At 42.6% G+C, this 20,962-nt stretch overlaps 1 pseudogene; it reads right to left on the minus strand.

Annotated features, from left to right (window-relative positions):
• Positions 1–8,846: 8,846 nt before the first annotated feature.
• LOC121549172 lies at positions 8,847–11,216 on the minus strand (annotated as a pseudogene).
• Positions 11,217–20,962: the final 9,746 nt, after the last annotated feature.

Below are 20,962 nucleotides of genomic sequence, written 5' to 3' on the forward strand. Positions count from 1 at the left end.
ACCCAAAGAAGATTGAGTAAAAAAAAGAAGAAAAAAGATACATTTTATGACCTTTTTTACACTTTATTCTACGGTACATTAAAATGTTAATAAAATAGTTTAAGGATTTATAAGTCAAACACTGTTAGACAAAAAAGACCAGGCAAACATTGACAGCAGTAGAATGAAAGTGTGCAGAATAAGTTTCTCAAATGCGTCTCATCGTTTGCCTGCTTGAACACACTATCAAAGGTGGGCAATGTCAATATATATATATATATATATATATATATATATATATATATATATATATATATATATATATATTACCACTATACCACATACAGTACATTTTATTGACATTAATCCAATAAAAGCAATTATCTGGGAAGTAAATTCCCTGGACCAGCCATCTGCCCCCCCAAAAAGGGCCATCATGAAACATTGTAAATTGTTTGCAATAAATTAGGTACATACTGTTCACACATACTAGTGATGTAGCTTTACAATGTCCTAGTAGTAGTAAATACATTTTATATAGGAGGAGTTGTATTAAATATGTTCAATGTGACAATGAGATTAAGACATTTTTGGAACCAATGATAAAACAGCAGGGACACAACTTTCACTGGAGTCATGTCCCCCCCACATTCTGAAATTGCATTTTTGTAGTCCCCCCCAGTTTTATCATTGCAATGTGATACAAAAACTGGCTCCTGTGTGCTTTAGGACCATGCGGATGCCTCAGAGCGGTTGGCTGGATTTATGACCACGTGGACACCACAGAGCAGCTGGAGGCTAAACGCAAGATCAGAGCCATTTTGATAGATGGAAGGCTGGCTGGACTAGCACAGGAGAGTTGAAAATAGTTAAGTGTGTATGTGTTGCGCTCTTTCCACAAGTTGTAAAAGCAAGCAGAGTATGCTGATGTAACTGCTGTTTAACTTAACAGAAAACGAAACTAGTGTTTATTCGCAGTGCTGAGCTATTATTGTAACTGACATGTACAGTAACGTTAGCTCATGTTTCATCCCCTCTTGACTGAGGTGAATGAATTAGCTACGATAGCTAGTAGCTACCGCAGCCAGGTCAGCTCTATCCTCTAGCTAGCTACTGTATCTGTCAGGTGGCTATTATTACTATCTAATGGCTGTTGTTTGTATGGAAATGTTTTGTAGCCTTTGTTTAGTCCCGTTTCAACAGAAGTAAATTAACTTTTACATTTTAGATTTGAGTAATTTAGCAGACGCTCTTATCCAGAGCGACGTACAGTTAGTGAGTGCATACATTTTCATACTGGCCCCCCGTGGGAAACGAACCCACAACCCTGGCGTTGCAAGCGCCATGCTCTACCAACTGCGCTACAGGTGATGTACCGTTAGAGAGAGCTGGCCAAAAGTTGGCTAATGTTAGCTATTATTTTTTACATAAATCACACTCGACCTGAATCAAACGATGAAACCATCGGCCCCCAAAAAACTTTCAGTGCAATGTGAGTTTGTATTAGTCAGTATTGCATGTAATGTTATTGAGCTGTCAGTTTCCCTAGCTAATTCCCTACTTTTCACACTGACACAGTAATAAACAGCTCTAACCTTACAGGCTTCACTGTCATGGTGCACAGTAGAGGTCTGAGCGGGACCAATTTCGTCATACCGCCTGCACCTGCAGCTTTTCATACCGCACCCTGCCAGCACCCACTGGCTTTCTCCCACCCGCTACCGCTAGTACTGGTCCCAAACCCAACCGCAGCCCCGCAATGTTATTTTAGGCGTATGTGACGCACCTCACTTGCCAGCCATGATCCCAGCAATTTTGCGTCCTATTGGCAATGTCAAATGTGCAAAGATAAGGTTAAATTACCTGAGATTCTCACATGCATCTAACAGTATATTAGGCTATCTGTATTACTGGCTATATCAGCCAATATGCTAGATGTAGTTTGAAGAGAGCAGAGTTGGAGAGACTTGCACTTTCTCTTGAGCAATTTTTATAGCCTACCTTTTAGGAGTGGGAAGATTTTCAGATGGAGAAATATGTCAATATTTATTTCTAGGCAATTTGTTCAACTATAGCCTAATCATAGGCCTATTTAGGAAGTACATTTCCTTGGAAAGATAACTGCCCCGTGCTTCTCCGCCCATTCATAGGCTATAGCCTACTCTATTTAATTGAGAGCACACGCGCACCTGATCTCGCAGGTATGGCTACTGACCTTGAAGCAGCAAGAATAATGACAGCGACACTTGCTACGTTTTGCATAGGCCTATAGGATATAGCCTACCTTTTAGGAGGACGCTTTGCAGGCAGAGACAAATAAATGGGTAATCAATACTTATTGAAAACGAAAAGGCGCACCGCTCGCTCACCATAGTAGCCTAACCTATGTGTGCGTTGTGCCTTTTCCTTTTCAATGGTTACATTTTTTGATTGCACTTCGACACGTTGGTTGAGCGCCCTCCACTTCTTTCCATTATCAATGTTTATTTACAGACACTGTAGTAAACTACAGTCTAATCATATTTAAGATAATTTCATATTTAAGTTAACTGTCACGTGATTCTCTGGGTGATTCTCCGCCCATTCAGTATCCTACTCTATTTCAATGAGACCACACATACTAGGCGCACTTGAACTCTCATGCCCAACTTGGAGAGGTAGGATACTGAAGTTGAAGCGTGTGAATAATGCGAAAAATATGTGTTTTTAATACAATAGGTAGGCTAACGCAGAAAGAGGACTGTTTCCAAATAATGTGTCTGACCGCCCGCAGAATGAAAAATGCGGACCGCGCCCAAATGATCTCTGTCAGGACCAGTGGCGGCTCCTGAAAAAATTCTCAGGAGGGGCAATTTTTCTGATGATTTAGGTGACCTACACACATTTAAAAAAAGATATGTCCAGCAACAACATGAAGACAGGGGCAGCATATAAGTCAATACCAGAAGCATTTATTGACTGATCTGGGGAGATGGATTCCAGTTTCTGTGACAGATTATAAATAATCTCTGATGCCTTTGTTATATTAGCTTTTGGTTGAATGTACTGTCGTAGTAAATATATAATGTTATAGCTTGGTCTGACTAAAATCTTGTGCATGACCCATTTTGTGTTGGGCGTTTGTTTTCAATCAATGCTGTTCCTATCCTATAACAATGGACAAAAGAGTCCTATCTTGTCAGCCTTGTCAGCAGGTGGCCAAGGACAACAGCCACGCCATAGGTCTCTCAGTTCTTCCAACTCACGAGTTCTTGCTCTGAGGACCCACACACACACACACACACACACACACACACACACACACATCATCACTGATAACACACACACACACACATCATCACTGTTAAACACACACACACACACACACACAAATCCCCTCTCTTTAGGCTGAACATTTGAAGACAGAGAACCCGACTCAGAGCCAATGCAACAGTGGAGGGGACCTCGCCCAACTCATCAGGACCAATCAGAAGATCAGAACTACTAGATTCAACCTACATCATTTATTGTATAAAATGTCTGCACACAATGTTTTCGGGGCTCTCTTCAGATAGCTCCCTAAGAGTTTGACGAACGAGTCCGTGCACGCGATTCCAGATATCTTTACCTCTGAATAAACTGCCTTTATTATACCATATCCACCCTGTCCAAAGTCTCTACTTGGTCTCAGTTCTCCAGTAAACTTGTGATTATCAACAGTACACAACGGTAACAAACAATTGGGGGAACTCACGGGGCAGATAGTAAGGTCGCAGTGACACAGAAAGCAGTTCAATGTCGGGGGTACAGAGTCGCTCTCTCTTACCAGGATCGCGGTCCGCTCTGACCAGGGTGAAGCCGGCCGGCTCCACTTCTCTGTCCGGGACTCTGTCATCCAGCCAAGTCTCCCAGCTGTATTGGATTCCGCTGCCAGCAGCGTTTTCATTATTTAGTCCGTTCGTAGCGGGTATGTACACGATCAACAAGATCAGTCCAAAACCCACCACTGGAAATCCATGGTTGGCAGAATGTTTGTAAACTAAGTGTACAAATTAAAAACATAAAATAACGCCACAAAGTGTACAAATTAAAAACACAAGATAACGCCACACTGCAGGTCGCAACAGAGACGCTGCTAGCCGCTATTTTCTTAGTTACGTTCATGGTTACGTCACGTATGACGAAAGCGCGTAAGTGCAAGCCCTAAGACACCCATAGAGATTGTATTGAAAGCTTTGAAATTTGAAAAAAATTGATTTTACATGACAGGCTATGAGAGTCTTCTGGGCGATTTTCAACCTGACTGAAATCGCCCCAAAAACGGGCGGGGCCATTTGAAGCACGACTTTAGCCTGATTTGACATTTAGTGGCAGTCAGATCAGATTAGAACACTGATAACTACTGTTGCCGTGATATAATTGATTAGAAAAAAAATCCCTTCCTTTTCCCGTTTGGCAGTGCGTCTGCCCATATCGCCCTATTGAACAGGCCGTCCCTGGTCAGGACCCGCAGGTACCGCAGGCATCCCGCGAGAATGCAGCCCTCTAGTGCACAGTCAGTATACAACACTACACTCATCATAGCAGGATCAGATGGTGACAGGGGTCCCAGGAGGGTCAGACAGCCAGGGAAGACCAGTCTACGGAGCTCATGTGAGCAGTATATTAATAATACAAAGTTCCATCTTGAATTGATGGGTAGACCTACAGTAGCTACAGGACAGCATTTTAAGCTTAAAGCTACAGTCTGGGATCTGGGAATAATGATAATTTCAATTATTAAACCATTGATTCTATTCTTGGATAATATAATGTATAAATATTCACCAAGGTAATTCTTTGTCATGCCTCATCTTAGGAGGATCAGATTGTGACAGGGGTCTCAGCAGGGTCAGGCAGCCAGGGAAGGCCAGTCTGTGACGGCGCTGAGGTGAGTTTTTGCAGATACAACACTTTTCTCTCTGTGCAGCAAACACTGGACAAGCCAGATGCTATTTTAAGGCAGTCTGACAAACCTCTAAAGTTGATTTCCAAGCTGTATCAAGGCTTGATAGAGGCTTTTCCCGATGACACAAAACATGTAAAACAAAAATATGAGAAAGATCTGGTATAAGCTATTGATGATGATGATGATGAATAGATACAGATATGTTTGAATGCCCAGTCATGTACATACAGTGGGGAGAACAAGTATTTGATACACTGCCGATTTTGCAGGTTTTCCTACTTACAAAGCATGTAGAGGTCTGTAATTTTTATCATAGGTACACTTCAACTGTGAGAGACGGAATCTAAAACAAAAATCCAGAAAATCACATTGTATGATTTTTAAGTAATTAATTTGCTTTTTATTGCATGACATAAGTATTTGATCACCTACCAACCAGTAAGAATTCCGGCTCTCACAGACCTGTTCGTTTTTCTTTAAGAAGCCCTCCTGTTCTCCACCAATTACCTGTATTAACTGCACCCGTTTGAACTCGTTACCTGTATAAAAGACACCTGTCCACACACTCAATCAAACAGACTCCAACCTCTCCACAATGGCCAAGACCAGAGTGCTGTGTAAGGACATCAGGGTTAAAATTGTAGACCTGCACAAGGCTGGGATGGGCTACAGGACAATAGGCAAGCAGCTTGGTGAGAAGGCAACAACTGTTGGCGCAATTATTAGAAAATGGAAGAAGTTCAAGATGACGGTCAATCACCCTCGGTCTGGGGCTCCATGCAAGATCTCACCTCGTGGGGCATCAATGATCATGAGGAAGGTGAGGGATCAGCCCAGAACTACACGGCAGGACCTGGTCAATGACCTGAAGAGAGCTGGGACCACAGTCTCAAAGAAAACCATTAGTAACACACTACGCCGTCATGGATTAAAATCCTGCAGCGCACGCAAGGTCCCCCTGCTGAAGCCAGCGCATGTCCAGGCCCGTCTGAAGTTTGCCAATGAACATCTGGATGATCCAGAGGAGGAATGGGAGAAGGTCATGTGGTCTGATGAGACAAAAATATAGCTTTTTGGTCTAAACTCCACTCGCCGTGTTTGGAGGAAGAAGAAGGATGAGTACAACCCCAAGAACACCATCCCAACCGTGAAGCATGGAGGTGGAAAAATCATTCTTTGGGGATGCTTTTCTGCAAAGGGGACAGGACGACTGCACCGTATTGAGGGGAGGATGGAAGGGGCCATGTATCGCGAGATCTTGGCCAACAACCTCCTTCCCTCAGTAAGAGCATTGAAGATGGATCGTGGCTGGGTCTTCCAGCATGACAACGACCCGAAACACACAGCCAGGGCAACTAAGGAGTGGCTCCGTAAGAAGCATCTCAAGGTCCTGGAGTGGCCTAGCCAGTCTCCAGACCTGAACCCAATAGAAAATCTTTGGAGGGAGCTGAAAGTCCGTATTGCCCAGCGACAGCCCCGAAACCTGAAGGATCTGGAGAAGGTCTGTATGGAGGAGTGGGCCAAAATCCCTGCTGCAGTGTGTGCAAACCTGGTCAAGACCTACAGGAAACGTATGATCTCTGTAATTGCAAACAAAGGTTTCTGTACCAAATATTAAGTTCTGCTTTTCTGATGTATCAAATACTTATGTCATGCAATAAAAAGCTCTCACAGTTGAAGTGTACCTATGATAAAAATTACAGACCTCTACATGTTTGTAAGTAGGAAAACCTGCAAAATCGGCAGTGTATCAAATACTTGTTCTCCCCACTGTATAATCTCAGACATAAATTACTGCAGTTTAAGACCATCCGTAGAACATACTATATGCCAGTGAAACGGAATTACATGCACTCAGAAATGTAAAACACAAAAGGGGACATATTTGCATATGTTATGGTCTTGTGAAGGCTGGCTGAATTCTTGCAAAGAGTATGTACTTTTATCTCGGCAGGTCTACAGATTCTCCCTGTTTTTGTATACTTGGAAATATTGATACTGGAGACTGTTATCTGAAGAAACTGTGTAACCAAGCATTTATAGCGGCTAAGAAATGCATTGCCATTAATTGGAAGGTTGGTTATCCTCCCATAATGTCAAGTTATGTATCACTAGATTTTATTAATTACAAGATTAAGGGTATACTGGGCAACTTTCATAAGTTCTGGATGCCTTATATGGAATACAGTATGAATACAGGAGTCTGTATTGAAAACATGCCCACATCAGGGGAGATACCTACAGTGCATTCGGAAAGTATTCAGACCCCTTGACTTTTTCCACATTTTGTTATGTTACAGCCTTATTTTTAAATGGAATAAAAAAACATGTTTCGGATTGGACATGATTTGGAAAGGCACACACCTGTCTATATAAGGTCCCACAGTTGACAGTGCATGTCAGAGAAAAAAACCAAGCCATGAGGTCTAAGGAATTGTCCGTAGAGCTCCGAGACAGGATTGTGTCGAGGCACAGATCTTGGGAAGGGTACCAAAACATTTCTGCAGCATTGAAGGTCCCAAAGAACAGAGTGGCTTCCATCATTCTTAAATGTAAGAAGTTTGGAACCACCAAGACTGTTCCTAGAGCTGGCCGCCCGGCCAAACTGAGCAATCAGGGGAGAAGGGCCTTGGTCAGGGAGGTGACCAAGAACCTGATGGTCACTCTGACAGAGCTCCAGAGTTCCTCTGTGGAGATGGGATAACCTTCCAGAAGGACAACCATCTCTGCAGCACTCCACCAATCGGGCCTTTATGGTAGAGTGGCCAGACGGAAGCCATTCCTCAGTAAAAGACACATGACTGCCTGCTTGGAGTTTGCCAAAAGGCACCTAAAGGACTCTCAAACCATGAAAGACAAGATTCTCTGGTCTGATGAAACCAAGATTGAATTCTTTGGCCTGAATGCAAAGCATCAATTCTAGAGTAAACATGGCACCATCCCTATGGTGAAGCATGGTGGTGGCAGCATCATGCTGTGGGGATGTTTTTCAGCGGCAGGGACTGGGAGACTAGACCTCAGACTGGGGCGAAGGTTCACCTTCCAACAGGACAACGACCCAAATCACACAGCCAAGACAACACAGGAGTTGCTTCGGGACAAGTCTTTGTATGTCCTTGAGTGGCCCAGCCAGAGCCCGGACTTGAACCCGATCAACATCTCTGGAGAGACCTGAAAATAGCTGTGCAGCGACGCTCCCCATTCAACCTGACAGAGCTTGAGAGGATCTGCAGAGAAGAATGGGAGAAACTCCCCAAATACAGGTGTGCCAAACTTGTAGCGTCATACCCAAGAAGACTCAAGGCTGTAATCGCTGCCAAAGGTGCTTCAACAAAGTACTGAGTAAAACGTCTGAATATTTATGTAAATGTGATATTTCAGTTTTTATTTCCTCATAAAAAAACAGTTTTGGCTTTGTCATTATGGGATATTGTGTTTATATTGATGAGGGAAAAAATGAATTTAACAATTTTAGAATAAGGCTGTAACGTAACAATGTGGAAAAAGTGAAGGGGTCTGAATGCTTTCCGAATGCACTGTATTTAGGCAATCCCTAACTGCTGGGCTGCTCAGTCCTGGCCGTGGGGGTCTGCCGTCCTGTGGGTTGTCACTCTGGCCTTGGCCTAACACACCCGAAACCAATAATGAATGTTTCACAAAAATCCCAAAGCTGAGTGGGGTGTGTTGGGTTGGGGGGGCTGCAGGGTGGTGGACCCCTAGGGACAGGACGGGGCGACCCAGCTATACTGTGTGCAAGAAAAAAAAGCTCTACAGTACTATTAGGCCTATGACATTAATTATATGGAGGATTTGCTGTTTCTTTGTGTTAATGTGTATGTGGTTTTTTTGTGATTTTTTGTTGTTCCCAAGTCTTTCCCTTGGGAATAAAAAAAATGTAAGGTGGGAACTGGGAAGGAAATTGTGTTGGGAGAGAGTTGAGTTATTGACTAGACAGGTGGGGGTCGGGCGTGCATGCGGCTCGGGCTGGCTGGATAAACGCTTCATAGAGAATGGCAGGTGTGCTAAAGTTTGTGTATGGATCTACTATGGCACTAACAAAGACAGGCAGCCAGCAAAAGATGAAACACCCACCACAATGCCTAACATTTTAGCTGCTTTTCGTTGAGACACCATGCCTCTACCTTCCTCATTGGAATTATTTTGGCTGTCTTCAATCTTTTTTACATGTTCTTTTTCCACCAAAAATATTTTGGTATAAAAACCCACCATAATAGAGCATGGAAAGAAAAAGTATATTCATGTGACTAGGGCGCCCCACAGTGCATTAAAGAAAACATTACAACTTCCCAGGCAGTACAGTGGGGAAAAAAGTATTTAGTCAGCCACCAATTGTGCAAGTTCTCCCACTTAAAAAGATGAGAGAGGCCTGTAATTTTCATCATAGGTACACGTCAACTATGACAGACAAATAGAGGAAAAAAAATCCAGAACATCACATTGTAGGATTTTTAATGAATTTATTTGCAAATTATGGTGGAAAATAAGTATTTGGTCACCTACAAACAAGCAAGATTTCTGGCTCTCACAGACCTGTAACTTCTTCTTTAAGAGGCTCCTCTGTCCTCCACTCATTACCTGTATTAATGGCACCTGTTTGAACTTGTTATCAGTATAAAAGACACCTGTCCACAACCTCAAACAGTCACACTCCAAACTCCACTATGGCCAAGACCAAAGAGCTGTCAAAGGACACCAGAAACTAAATTGTAGACCTGCACCAGGCTGGGAAGACTGAATCTGCAATAGGTAAGCAGCTTGGTTTGAAGAAATCAACTGTGGGAGCAATTATTAGGAAATGGAAGACATACAAGACCACTGATAATCTCCCTCTATCTGGGGCTCCACGCAAGATCTCACCCCCGTGGGGTCAAAATGATCACAAGAACGGTGAGCAAAAATCCCAGAACCACACGGGGGGACCTAGTGAATGACCTGCAGAGAGCTGGGACCAAAGTAACAAAGCCTACCATCAGTAACACACTACGCCGCCAGGGACTCAAATCCTGCAGTGCCAGACGTGTCCCCCTGCTTAAGCCAGTACATGTCCAGGCCCGTCTGAAGTTTGCTAGAGTGCATTTGGATGATCCAGAAGAGGATTGGGAGAATGTCATATGGTCAGATGAAACCAAAATATAACTTTTTGGTAAAAACTCAACACGTCGTGTTTGGAGGACAAAGAATGCTGAGTTGCATCCAAAGAACACCATACCTACTGTGAAGCATGGGGGTGGAAACATCATGCTTTGGGGCTGTTTTTCTGCAAAGGGACCAGGACGACTGAATGGGGCCATGTATCGTGAGATTTTGAGTGAAAACCTCCTTCCATCAGCAAGGGCATTGAAGATGAAACGTGGCTGGGTCTTTCAGCATGACAATGATCCCAAACACACCGCCCGGGCAACGAAGGAGTGGCTTCGTAAGAAGGTCCTGGAGTGGCCTAGCCAGTCTCCAGATCTCAACCCCATAGAAAATCTTTGGAGGGAGTTGAAAGTCCGTGTTGCCCAGGGACAGCCCCAAAACATCACTGCTCTAGAGGAGATCTGCATGGAGGAATGGGCCAAAATACCAGCAACAGTGTGTGAAAACCTTGTGAAGACTTACAGAAAACGTTTGACCTGTGTCATTGCCAACAAAGGGTATATAACAAAGTATTGAGAAACTTTTGTTATTGACCAAATACTTATTTTCCACCATAATTTGCAAATAAATTCATTAAAAATCCTACAATGTGATTTTCTGGAATTTTTTTTCTCATTTTGTCTGTCATAGTTGACGTGTACCTATGATGAAAATTACAGGCCTCTCTCATCTTTTTAAGTGGGAGAACTTGCACAATTGGTGGCTGATTAAATACTTTTTTCCCCCACTGTATATGGATACAACGAATTGATCCAGTCCTCTTACATTTGCTTTTGAATATAGTAGGCCATAGGAGTACAATGTAGCAACGGCCCAACTGGCAAAAACCATGAGCCATGCAATTGGTATAGTAATCTTGGTGGAATAGCGAAGTGGATTGCACAATATCATATCGATATCGATCTATGGCAATGAACACCATGTGAAAAATTTTAACAGAAGTGAGATACATATCAAAACTAGAATGCAGCAAACGAAAAGCATCTCCAAAGTACCAGCAGCCCTTGACAGCTCTTATTGTACTAAAAGGCATCACAGTCACTCAAAGCATTAGGTCTACAAGTGCCAGAGACATAAGCATGTTAGTTGGCCTGTGTAGCTGAGCAATGGAGATAATAACCACACCATTCCCAAGAATGGTGACCAGCATACCAAAAACAAAAAAAAAAGATTTTAAAGCCATTTGAGCTCCTTCACTGAAGATTGCTCAGGTGCAGGAAGCATTATATTCTGGGTAACAGAACAGCATTGGATAACATTTTTGATGAGATATCCATTTCCAAAAACAAAACAAAAAGACATTCAAGTTAGAGCGGATCAGTTGCTACTGTAATCACAGGTGCAGGTGTGAGAGTGGTGCTGAATCAAGCACAGTCTTCTTAGAAGGATGGTGTTTATATACTCTAGGGATATTTTGGTCACACCCCCTTACAGGCTGACAACCAGTTACGATAGGTTACATGATTTACATCTGTATGTTAAATTAATGTACAACGCTATGATAGATAGTAAGATGATGTCACGAGCCATGCTTTTTAAACACTTTTTGAGGCACTTTGCTTTTACCGCTATTTCCAACGTTATGCACTAGTGTTGGTGGAGGTAAAAGATTCTAGGAAATGTTATTTAATTGACAGAAGATGTCTCCAATCAATCAATCAATCAATGTTTGGTTGTGCGTGTGTGTTTAGTAGGGGTAGGTGTAGCCAGGGGAGGTGTAGCTCTGCAAATTGCACAAAGGCTATTATTTTGCAGGGAATACTACAGTGAGCCCCAAAAGTATTGGGACAGTGACCCATTTATTGTTGTTTTGGCTCTGTACTCCAACACTTTGGATTTGGAATGATACAATGACTATGAGGTTAAAGTGCAGACTGTCAGCTTTAATTTAAGGGTATTTAATTTGAGAAAGTTACAGACGCACAAATATCATACCCCCAAGACTTGCTAACCTCTCATCATAACAATAAGAGCGAGGGGTGATAAGCATTCTTTGGGGGGTATGATATTTGTGCGTCTAACCTTCTCACTCATCATTATTCACGATTCATTCAGGATTGTCCGTAATCATGATAGCATCCATATTAATGTAGAAGTGTTTCGAAACATTCTATTCTGATTTACATTAAAAGTGACTCCAAAATGACACAATACATTATTGACCATTCATTTCTATTGGGCACAAAATTATCTGAAACACAACCAAAAAAACATCAAATGCATCCAACAAGCTTGATGTAGTCATTGCGTGCTATGAATATGGGACCAAATACTTAACTTTGTACTACTTTAATATACATATAAGGTAATTTGTCCCAATACTTTTGGTCCCCTAAAATGGGGGGGACTTATGTACAAATAGTGTTGTAATTTCTAAACGGTTCACCCGATATGGATGAATATACCCTTAACTTAAGATTCATTGTATAATTTCAAATCCAAGTTGTAGAGAACAGAGCCAAAACCACACAAAAATTGTCACACTCCCAATACTTTTGGAGCACACTGTATTTCTAGATCAGTGATTCTACACCTCACCTTGCTCAAGCTGATCCTTTCTAATGGACTCAGAAGTTGCAGCGAACAAAATTGTCAATTAGGCAGCATATCAGAACTTTTTCAGAGCTGATCTGCATTAGTGGAAGAAAATATCAGAATTGGGATGCCTGTCTAAACGCAGCCTTAGGGGCAGTGTCAATGAACCCAACCATGGAAGTATATTGTAGCGAATTCGGGGGGTAAACCCGAACGGGACTCAAACCCAGGTGCAGCCAACACCTTAACCGTTACGCCAAGAGGACCGAACCTCTTGACGAGCTTGCTAGGTGTTGGCTTAAGGTCACGACACTACCCCCTTCCTTCGGGAGAGCGTGCCCCCTCACATGTACTCGCCTCTCAGATGGGCGCCATCCCACTTCTGACGTCAATGTAGTGAATTCGGGGGGTAGCCCCGACCGGGACTCAAACCCGGGATCCAGCAACTGTCAAGCCAAAAATGTAACTGTTACAGCAACCAAGAGTTTGGACCTCTTGGCTTAATGTGAAAGGTTTTGGCTTGACAGTCGCTGGACCCAGGTTCGAGTCGCGGTCGGGGTTACTCCTGAACTTGCTACAATACACTTCCATGGTTGGTTTCATCGACTCTCCCCTTTAACTGCCCCTAATTGACCCAATTTTACATTTTTCCAAGCATTGGGGAGGATCAGCTTGAGCAAAGTGAGGTGTAGAATCACTGATCTACAAATAGTATTCGATGCCAAAGAATAGGTTTTGTGCAGAGCTATGCCTCCCCTGGCGTAGGGGATGCCCCATAGAGATAGTTAGAGGACACACCATTGTGTGTGTTCCATTATGGCGTCTGTGAGAGCATGGGAAGCGCCATTGAGGCTATCTCCATTTTGAAGTAGTCAATTTTCTTCTACTATTTCTATGAGTTAGTAAACAAACTAAAACGGTGCATACTGCCACCTGTAATGTGTTATTTGAACAGGTATGAAGCCATGGTTGGCGATTTACTGCCACCTGCAGTTATGAAATGTTTGCTCAAGGCTGATCCCTCCTGATGACCTGGATGGAATTCACCCTTCGCTAAGCCCCGCCCCCCTTGGTTACTATTGAAACCTTAGACATCAAATTCATGAAAATGGGACTTGCACCAGCAAGTAGGCGGGACTTTCATAGGGTATTGCTTCATAGGAATCTGGTAAAATGATGTCTGAATTCACTGTCAGCATGCAGTCAAAGCTACTAACCATTTTTGGCCCTCAAATCGTTTGCTGATGTCGACATCAGATGGGAGATGTATTAACAGTAGGGCTGTCCCCGACCAAAAACCAATTGGTAGTTACAGTCTTGTCCCATTGCTGCAACTCCCCTACGGACTCGGGAGAGGCGAAGGTCGAAAGCCATGCATCCTCTGAAACACGGACTGGTCAAAATATTTAAAGTGTATTTTTCCATATATAGACACCCTATGTGTTTAAATAAAATCAGCTAAATGCAATAAGGTGCTCTGATGGTTTAAACTTACGGTTTAATGAAATAAGACATGCCTCAAGAGGGCGCCAGAGATCTAGATAACCAGAAGATAGAAAACGTAACCTGACCAACTATTCTCCTGCTGGCTTTCGCAGATTCCGCCATTCCTCTCCTGAAGTTGCCGGTAATAGGCTACACAAGGAGTCGGCAACCTTTCTCATGTGGTATGCCAATTTATCTTACCATTTCTACAGATCTGCTTGCCAGTTATGGTTTTCATATGCACATTTCCGTGAAACAGTTTCATTTAATTTATAATAACGTCTTCATATCTCAAAATCATTGTCATGTGGTTAATCAAAATTCTATCCAAATCTAAATGAAAATGATACAAACCGAAAAAGTAACTTCTATCGCCATTGCCAACTGTGTAAAAATAGCCTACATAAAGCCAACAAATAAAAACATTGCAGCCTGCAGGTAGAAAATGTCCTGATGAAAATAAATATCCTATAAATCACATTGGGTACACATGGCCTTTCTGCAACAAACTTGAAACATCTTATCAACTATTAACTTGGGTCTGGCCCGAAGAAGCTTGCACTAGCGAATTTGCAACATTGTATTAAATATTCTGGGCCCTCAGAGTTTCCTGTGCCAGTGAGCTCGGGACAGACACAGCTGTAGGCTATTTGCGCAAGGGATAAGAAGCAGTGCTTGAATTGGGCAGGACCGGCACCTCACATTTTCTACTGCTTGAGCTCCTGTTCCTCTTATAGAATATTAGTGTTGTGGAGCTCCTGCACCTAAATATAAACAGTACCAGCACCCAAAATGAGTACCTGAACCTATTTCAGTCCAAGACAAGCACTGATAAGAAGTAATCAGGTAGGCCTATTTTATGACGTTTCCACTGGAACAGAGCATGACATTTTTCCCTTTCACGCTGAGTGGTAAACGAAAGGGAGAGAGCTGGAAAGATTTTTCAAATACATTGAAGAACTATTGTAATTCTCAATGGATGTAAAAACAGACTTTGTTTGCTTGCTGTTTGAGGAGAAGAAAACATTACTTTCAGAAGCTCCACAGTGGTGGTGCGCTAAGCCAATCAGAAATACTATCAGATTCCCAAATGGGCACATTTATATGCCTACGTTTGCGCGCAGGCCAGGTAGCCTATAGGCCTACTTCTATGCGTGCGTGGCCTTACTCAACATTAACAGGAGCGCTCTAAACAAAAGACAATGACTAAATTGACAAAACTTGTAAATGGAATGAAATAAACCAAAACTTGTTTCTCATAAGTGTAGCATAGGTTGTGCACTCTGTTACTTTGGTTACAGTAATTCCTGTTAATGCATTCAATATTATTATTCCATTCTTCCCAGTATCATTGTTTGCAAACAGTGTAGATTAGAAATGATAGGAATTAAATATAAATGTACTACTGTTGATATATGTAATGGGGAATTGATATACACTAACAATCAAAGGCAAACAATTTACACAATGAATATATGAAACAATTAATGTGCACAAATTGGCAGGAGAGAGAGCATTCTGGAAAGAGAAGTGCATCTGGGCGCATGGTCAATCCGACGTCTGCATTGGCCATGCAGCATTTACAGTGATATGGCCTCAGCAGAAGTCAAGGCATTCATACTTCTTGTGCTTCGCGGAGCACTGCAGAGCTGTTGTGAAGGAAGTGAGTTTGTGTTTTCTACAGGATGTACTGCCTCCACCTACCGTCAACCAATCATGTCAATGCGGAGCTATACAGAGCTCTCCACATTGTTACAAAATTTGGGAGGGGCATGGCGATGCGGTAAGGAACTCAATTTGGCCTCTGCATGCCTCTGGAAGCTCCGCAATTGCGTCACACCCTCCATATGGAGCCTCTGACCACATTTTTGGAACAAGCATAAATTGGCCTTTAGTCTAGGCCTATGCAATGGAATGTGGAAGTTGTTAACCATGTCTAAAAATCCCAATATTGTACATTATGAAATGTACGTGATATGAGCCCACATTTTTATGAAACCCGCAAAATCAGCGTGTTCATATTTGCTCTTTGCGATGGGTATTTGTAATGAGGAGAGCCTGTATAGCTGAAGGAAAAACTGGCCTACATAGAGCTCGACCTGAAGGAAGGCCTGAAGACAATGACGGTCTGGACATCAACCAAGAGAGGCAGAAGAAGAATGAGGGATGCTTCAGAGCCTGGATTGAGAGGTGGATGGGCAGGAGGAAGGAGGAAAGACTGAGGGATGAAGATGTGAATAGGGAAGACAAAGGGAGGATGGGTGAGGAGTAAGATCGTTGTGACGTATTGCCAACAAGTATGGGAAAGTACTGAGGGTGTTTTACAGTCATTAGACGTCCTTGGACTGAAATTTAAGGTAACACCTTTTTCCTTCGCTTCTGTTATTCAGATGTTTGCAGAGAAACGAAAGTGTACTGTAAAATAAATTAACCCCCTCCCCCCTCAAAGAATGAACTCAAAATAATGTTTACGCCCACAAATAATAATAACTGTAGTGACCCTGTGTTTATAAACCTGGATATAGACTTTGCCACTTAAGCATACTTTTGTGGCACGGTCGATGCCACGCAGGGCTACGGGCCAGAAGATTGAGGGTTTGCTGACCACCACAGACGATTTTGTGCAGAAATTTGTTTACATCCCTGTTAGTGAGCATTTCTCCCCTCGCCAAGATAATCCATCCACCTGATAGGTGTGGCATATAAAGAAGCTGATTAAACAGCATGATCATTACACAGATGCACCTTATGCTGGGGACAATAAAAGGCCACTCTAAAATGTGCAGTTTTGTCACACAACACAATGCCACAGATGTCTCAATTTTTTGGGAGTGTGCAATTGGCATGCTGACTGCAAGAATGTCCACCAGAGCTGTTGGCAGAGAATTTAATGTTAATTTCTCTACCATAAGCCGCCTCAACGTTTTTTTTAGAGAATTTGGCAGTACGTCCAACTGACCTCACAACCGCAGACCGCGGGTAACCACACCAGCCCCTCCACATCCGGCTTCTTCATCTGTGGGAATGTCTGAGACCAGCCTCCCGGACAGCTGATGAAACTGAGGAGTATTTCTGTCTGTAATAAAGCCCTTTTGTGGGAAAAACTAATTCATGTGAAATCCATAGATTAGGGCCTAATGAATTCATTTCAATTGACTGATTTCCTTAAATGAACTGTAACTAAGTAAAATTGTTGAAATTATTGCATGTTGCGTTTTAAAGATTTTCTCAGGATAGATATGCATGTATAGATGTATAGATATACAGTACCAGTCAAAAGTTTGGTGACACCTATTCATTCAAGGGTTTTTCTTTATTTTTACTATTTTCTACATTGTAGAATAATAGTGAAGACATCACAACTATGAAATAACACATGTAGTAACAAAAAAAGTGTTAAACAAGTCAAAATAGATTTTACATTTTAGATTCTTCAGAGTAGCCACCCTTTGCCTTGATGACAGCTTTGCACATTTTTGGCATTCTCTCAACCAGCTTCACCTGGAATGCTTTTCCAACAGTCTTGAAGGAGTTCCCACATATGCTGAGCACCTGTTGGCTGCTTTTCCTTCACGCTGCTGTCCAACTCATCCCAAACCATCTCAATAGGGTTGAGGTCAGGTGATTGTGGAGGCCAGGTCATCTGATGCAGCACTCCATCACTCTCCTTCTTGGTCAAATAGCCCTGACACAGCCTGGAGGTGTGTTGGGTCATTGTCCTGTTGAAAAACAAATGATAGTCCCACTAAGCGCAAAACAGATGGGATGGCGTATCGCTGCAGAATGCTGTGGTAGCCATGCTAGTTAAGTGTGCCTTGAATTCTAAATAAATCACAGACAGTGTCACCCCCACACAGTGTCACCCCCACAACATCACACCTCCTCCTCCATGCTTCACGGCGGGAACTACAAATCAAATGAAATGTTTTGTCACATGCGCTGAACACAACAGGTATAGTGAAATACTTACTTACAAGCCCTTAACCAACAATGCCGTTTTAAGAAAGAATACCAAAAAATAAAAATAAACACTATCACACCACCTCCTCCATGCTTCACGGTGGGAACCACACATGCGGAGAGCATCCATTCACCTACTCTGCGTCTCACAAAGACACGGCGGTTGGAACCAAAAATCTCAAATTTGGACTCATCAGACCAAAGGACAGATGTCCACCAGTCTAATGTCCATTGCTCGTGTTTCTTGGCCCAAGCAAGTCTCTTCTTATTATTGGTATCCTTTAGTAGTTTGTTCTTTGCAGCAATTCGATTATGAAGGCCTGATTCACGCAGTCTCCTCTGAACAGTTGATGTTGAGATGTGTCTGTTACTTGAACTCTGTGAAGCATTTATTTGGGCTGCAATTTCTGAGGCTGGTAACTCTAATGAACTTATCCTCTGCAGCAGAGGTAACTCTGGATCTTCCTTTCCTGTGGCAGTCCTCATGAGAGCCAGTTTCATCATACAGTGAGGGAAAAAAGTATTTGATCCCCTGCTGATTTTGTACGTTTGCCCACTGACAAAGAAATGATCAGTCTATAATTTTAATGGTAGGTTTATTTGAACAGTGAGAGACAGAATAACAACCAAAAGAATCCAGAAAAACGCATGTCAAAAATGTTATAAATTGATTTGCATTTTAATGAGGGAAATAAGTATTTGACCCCTCTGCAAAACATGACCTAGTACTTGGTGGCAAAATTCTTGTTGGCAATCACAGAGGTCAAACGTTTCTTGCAGTTGGCCACCAGGTTTGCACACATCTGAGGAGGGATTTTGTCCCACTCCTCTTTGCAGATCTTCTCCAAGTCATTAAGGTTTCGAGGCTGACGTTTGGAAACTCGAACCTTCAGCTCCCTCCACAGATTTTCTATGGGATTAAGGTCTGGAGACTGGCTAGGCCACTCCAGGACCTTAATGTGCTTCTTTTTGAGCCACTCCTTTTTTGCCTTGGCCGTGTGTTTTGGGTCATTGTCATGCTGGAATACTCATCCACGACCCATTTTCAATGCCCTGGCTGAGGGAAGGAGGTTGTCACCCAAGATTTGACGGTACATGGCCCCGTCCATCATCCCTTTGATGCAGTGAAGTTGTCCTGTCCCCTTAGCAGAAAAACACTCCCTTAGCATAATGCCACCTCCATGTTTGACGGTGGGGATGGTGTTCTTGGGGTCATAGGCAGCATTCCTCCTCCTCCAAACACAGCGAGTTGAGTTGATGCCAAAGAGCTCCATTTTGGTCTCATCTGACTATAACACTTTCACCCAGTTCTCCTCTGAATCATTCAGATGTTCATTGGCAAACTTCAGACGGGCATGTATATGTGCTTTCTTGAGCAGGGGGACCTTGCGGGCGCTGCAGGATTTCAGTCCTTCATGGCGTAGTGTGTTACCAATTGTTTTCTTGGTGACTATGGTCCCAGCTGCCTTGAGATCATTGACAAGATCCTCCCGTGTAGTTCTGGGCTGATTCCTCACTGTTCTCATGATCATTGCAACTCCACGAGGTGAGATCTTGCATGGAGCCCCAGGCCGAGGGAGATTGACAGTTATTTTGTGTTTCTTCCATTTGCGAATAATCACACCAACTGTTGTCACCTTCTCACCTTTAAGAGTGTGCTCCTAATCTCAGCTCGTTAGCTGTATAAAATACACCTGGGAGCCATAAATCTTTCTGATTGAGAGGGGGTCAAATACTTATTTCCCTCATTAAAATGCAAATCAATTCATAACATTTTTGACATGCTTTTTTCTGGATTTTGTTGTTGTTATTCTATCTCTCACTGTTCAAATAAACCTACCATTAAAATTATAGACTGATCATTTCTTTGTCAGTGGGCAAACGTACAAAATCAGCAGGGGATCAAATACTTTTTTCCCTCACTGTAGCGCTTGATTGGTTTTGCGACTGTACTTGAAGAAACTTTCAAAGTTCTTGCCATTTTCCGGATTGACTGACCTTCATGTCTTAAAGTAATGATGGACTGTCGTTTCTCTTTGTTTATTTGAGCTGTTCTTGCCATAATATGGACTTGGTCCTTTACCAAATAGGGCTATCTTCTATATTCCACCCCTACCTTGTCACAACACAACTGATTAGCTCAAACACATTAAGAAGGTAAGAAATTCCACAAATGTACATTTAACAAGGCATACCTGTTAATTGAAATGCATTCCAGGTGACTACCTCATGAAGCTGGTTGAGAGAATGCCAAGAGTGTGCAAAGCTGTCATCAATGCAAAGGGTGGCTACTTTGAAGAATCTAAAATATATTTTGATTTGTTTAACACTTTTTTGGTTACTACATGATTCCCTATGTGTTATTTCATAGTTTTAATGTCTTCACTATTATTCTACAATGTAGAAAATAGTAAAAATAAAGAAAAACCCTGAAATGAGTAGGTGTGACTACAAAAAGACAACTGTCACACAGTGGCGGAATAAATTATATAAGCCCATGTATCGGATGCTGTCTGGCCAGAAATAGTATGACATGCCATACTCTTTTGGTCCAGACAGCATCATATACATTGTCTACACATACTTCGACGGAGGGGCGCTCGCTCGGATGCTTTATCTGAGATTGATGTGTTTTTCTGTCTGCCGCGTCTCGTTCAAATAAATGATCAACAATTCAAGGAGGTACAGTAGGGCAGGCCCATAACGCCAGCCCTGGTGTGAGTGTGTGTATTGTGTTATCTGACAAAGGTATTGATGTGAGTTTCTGTGCCTCTGCCTCCCCACACATTGTTTTCACCATATCCATTGCGGCCGGTGATATCAAAGTCTGTGCAATAGTGTGTGGTTTCATAGAGTAGCGGGCCTAGCTATTCATCATGAGACTGATTCAAGTGCAGACTTTTTTAAGGGGGCTCT

Source organism: Coregonus clupeaformis, chromosome 33 (genome assembly GCF_020615455.1).
Source record: "Coregonus clupeaformis isolate EN_2021a chromosome 33, ASM2061545v1, whole genome shotgun sequence".
Classification (NCBI taxonomy): domain Eukaryota; kingdom Metazoa; phylum Chordata; class Actinopteri; order Salmoniformes; family Salmonidae; genus Coregonus; species Coregonus clupeaformis.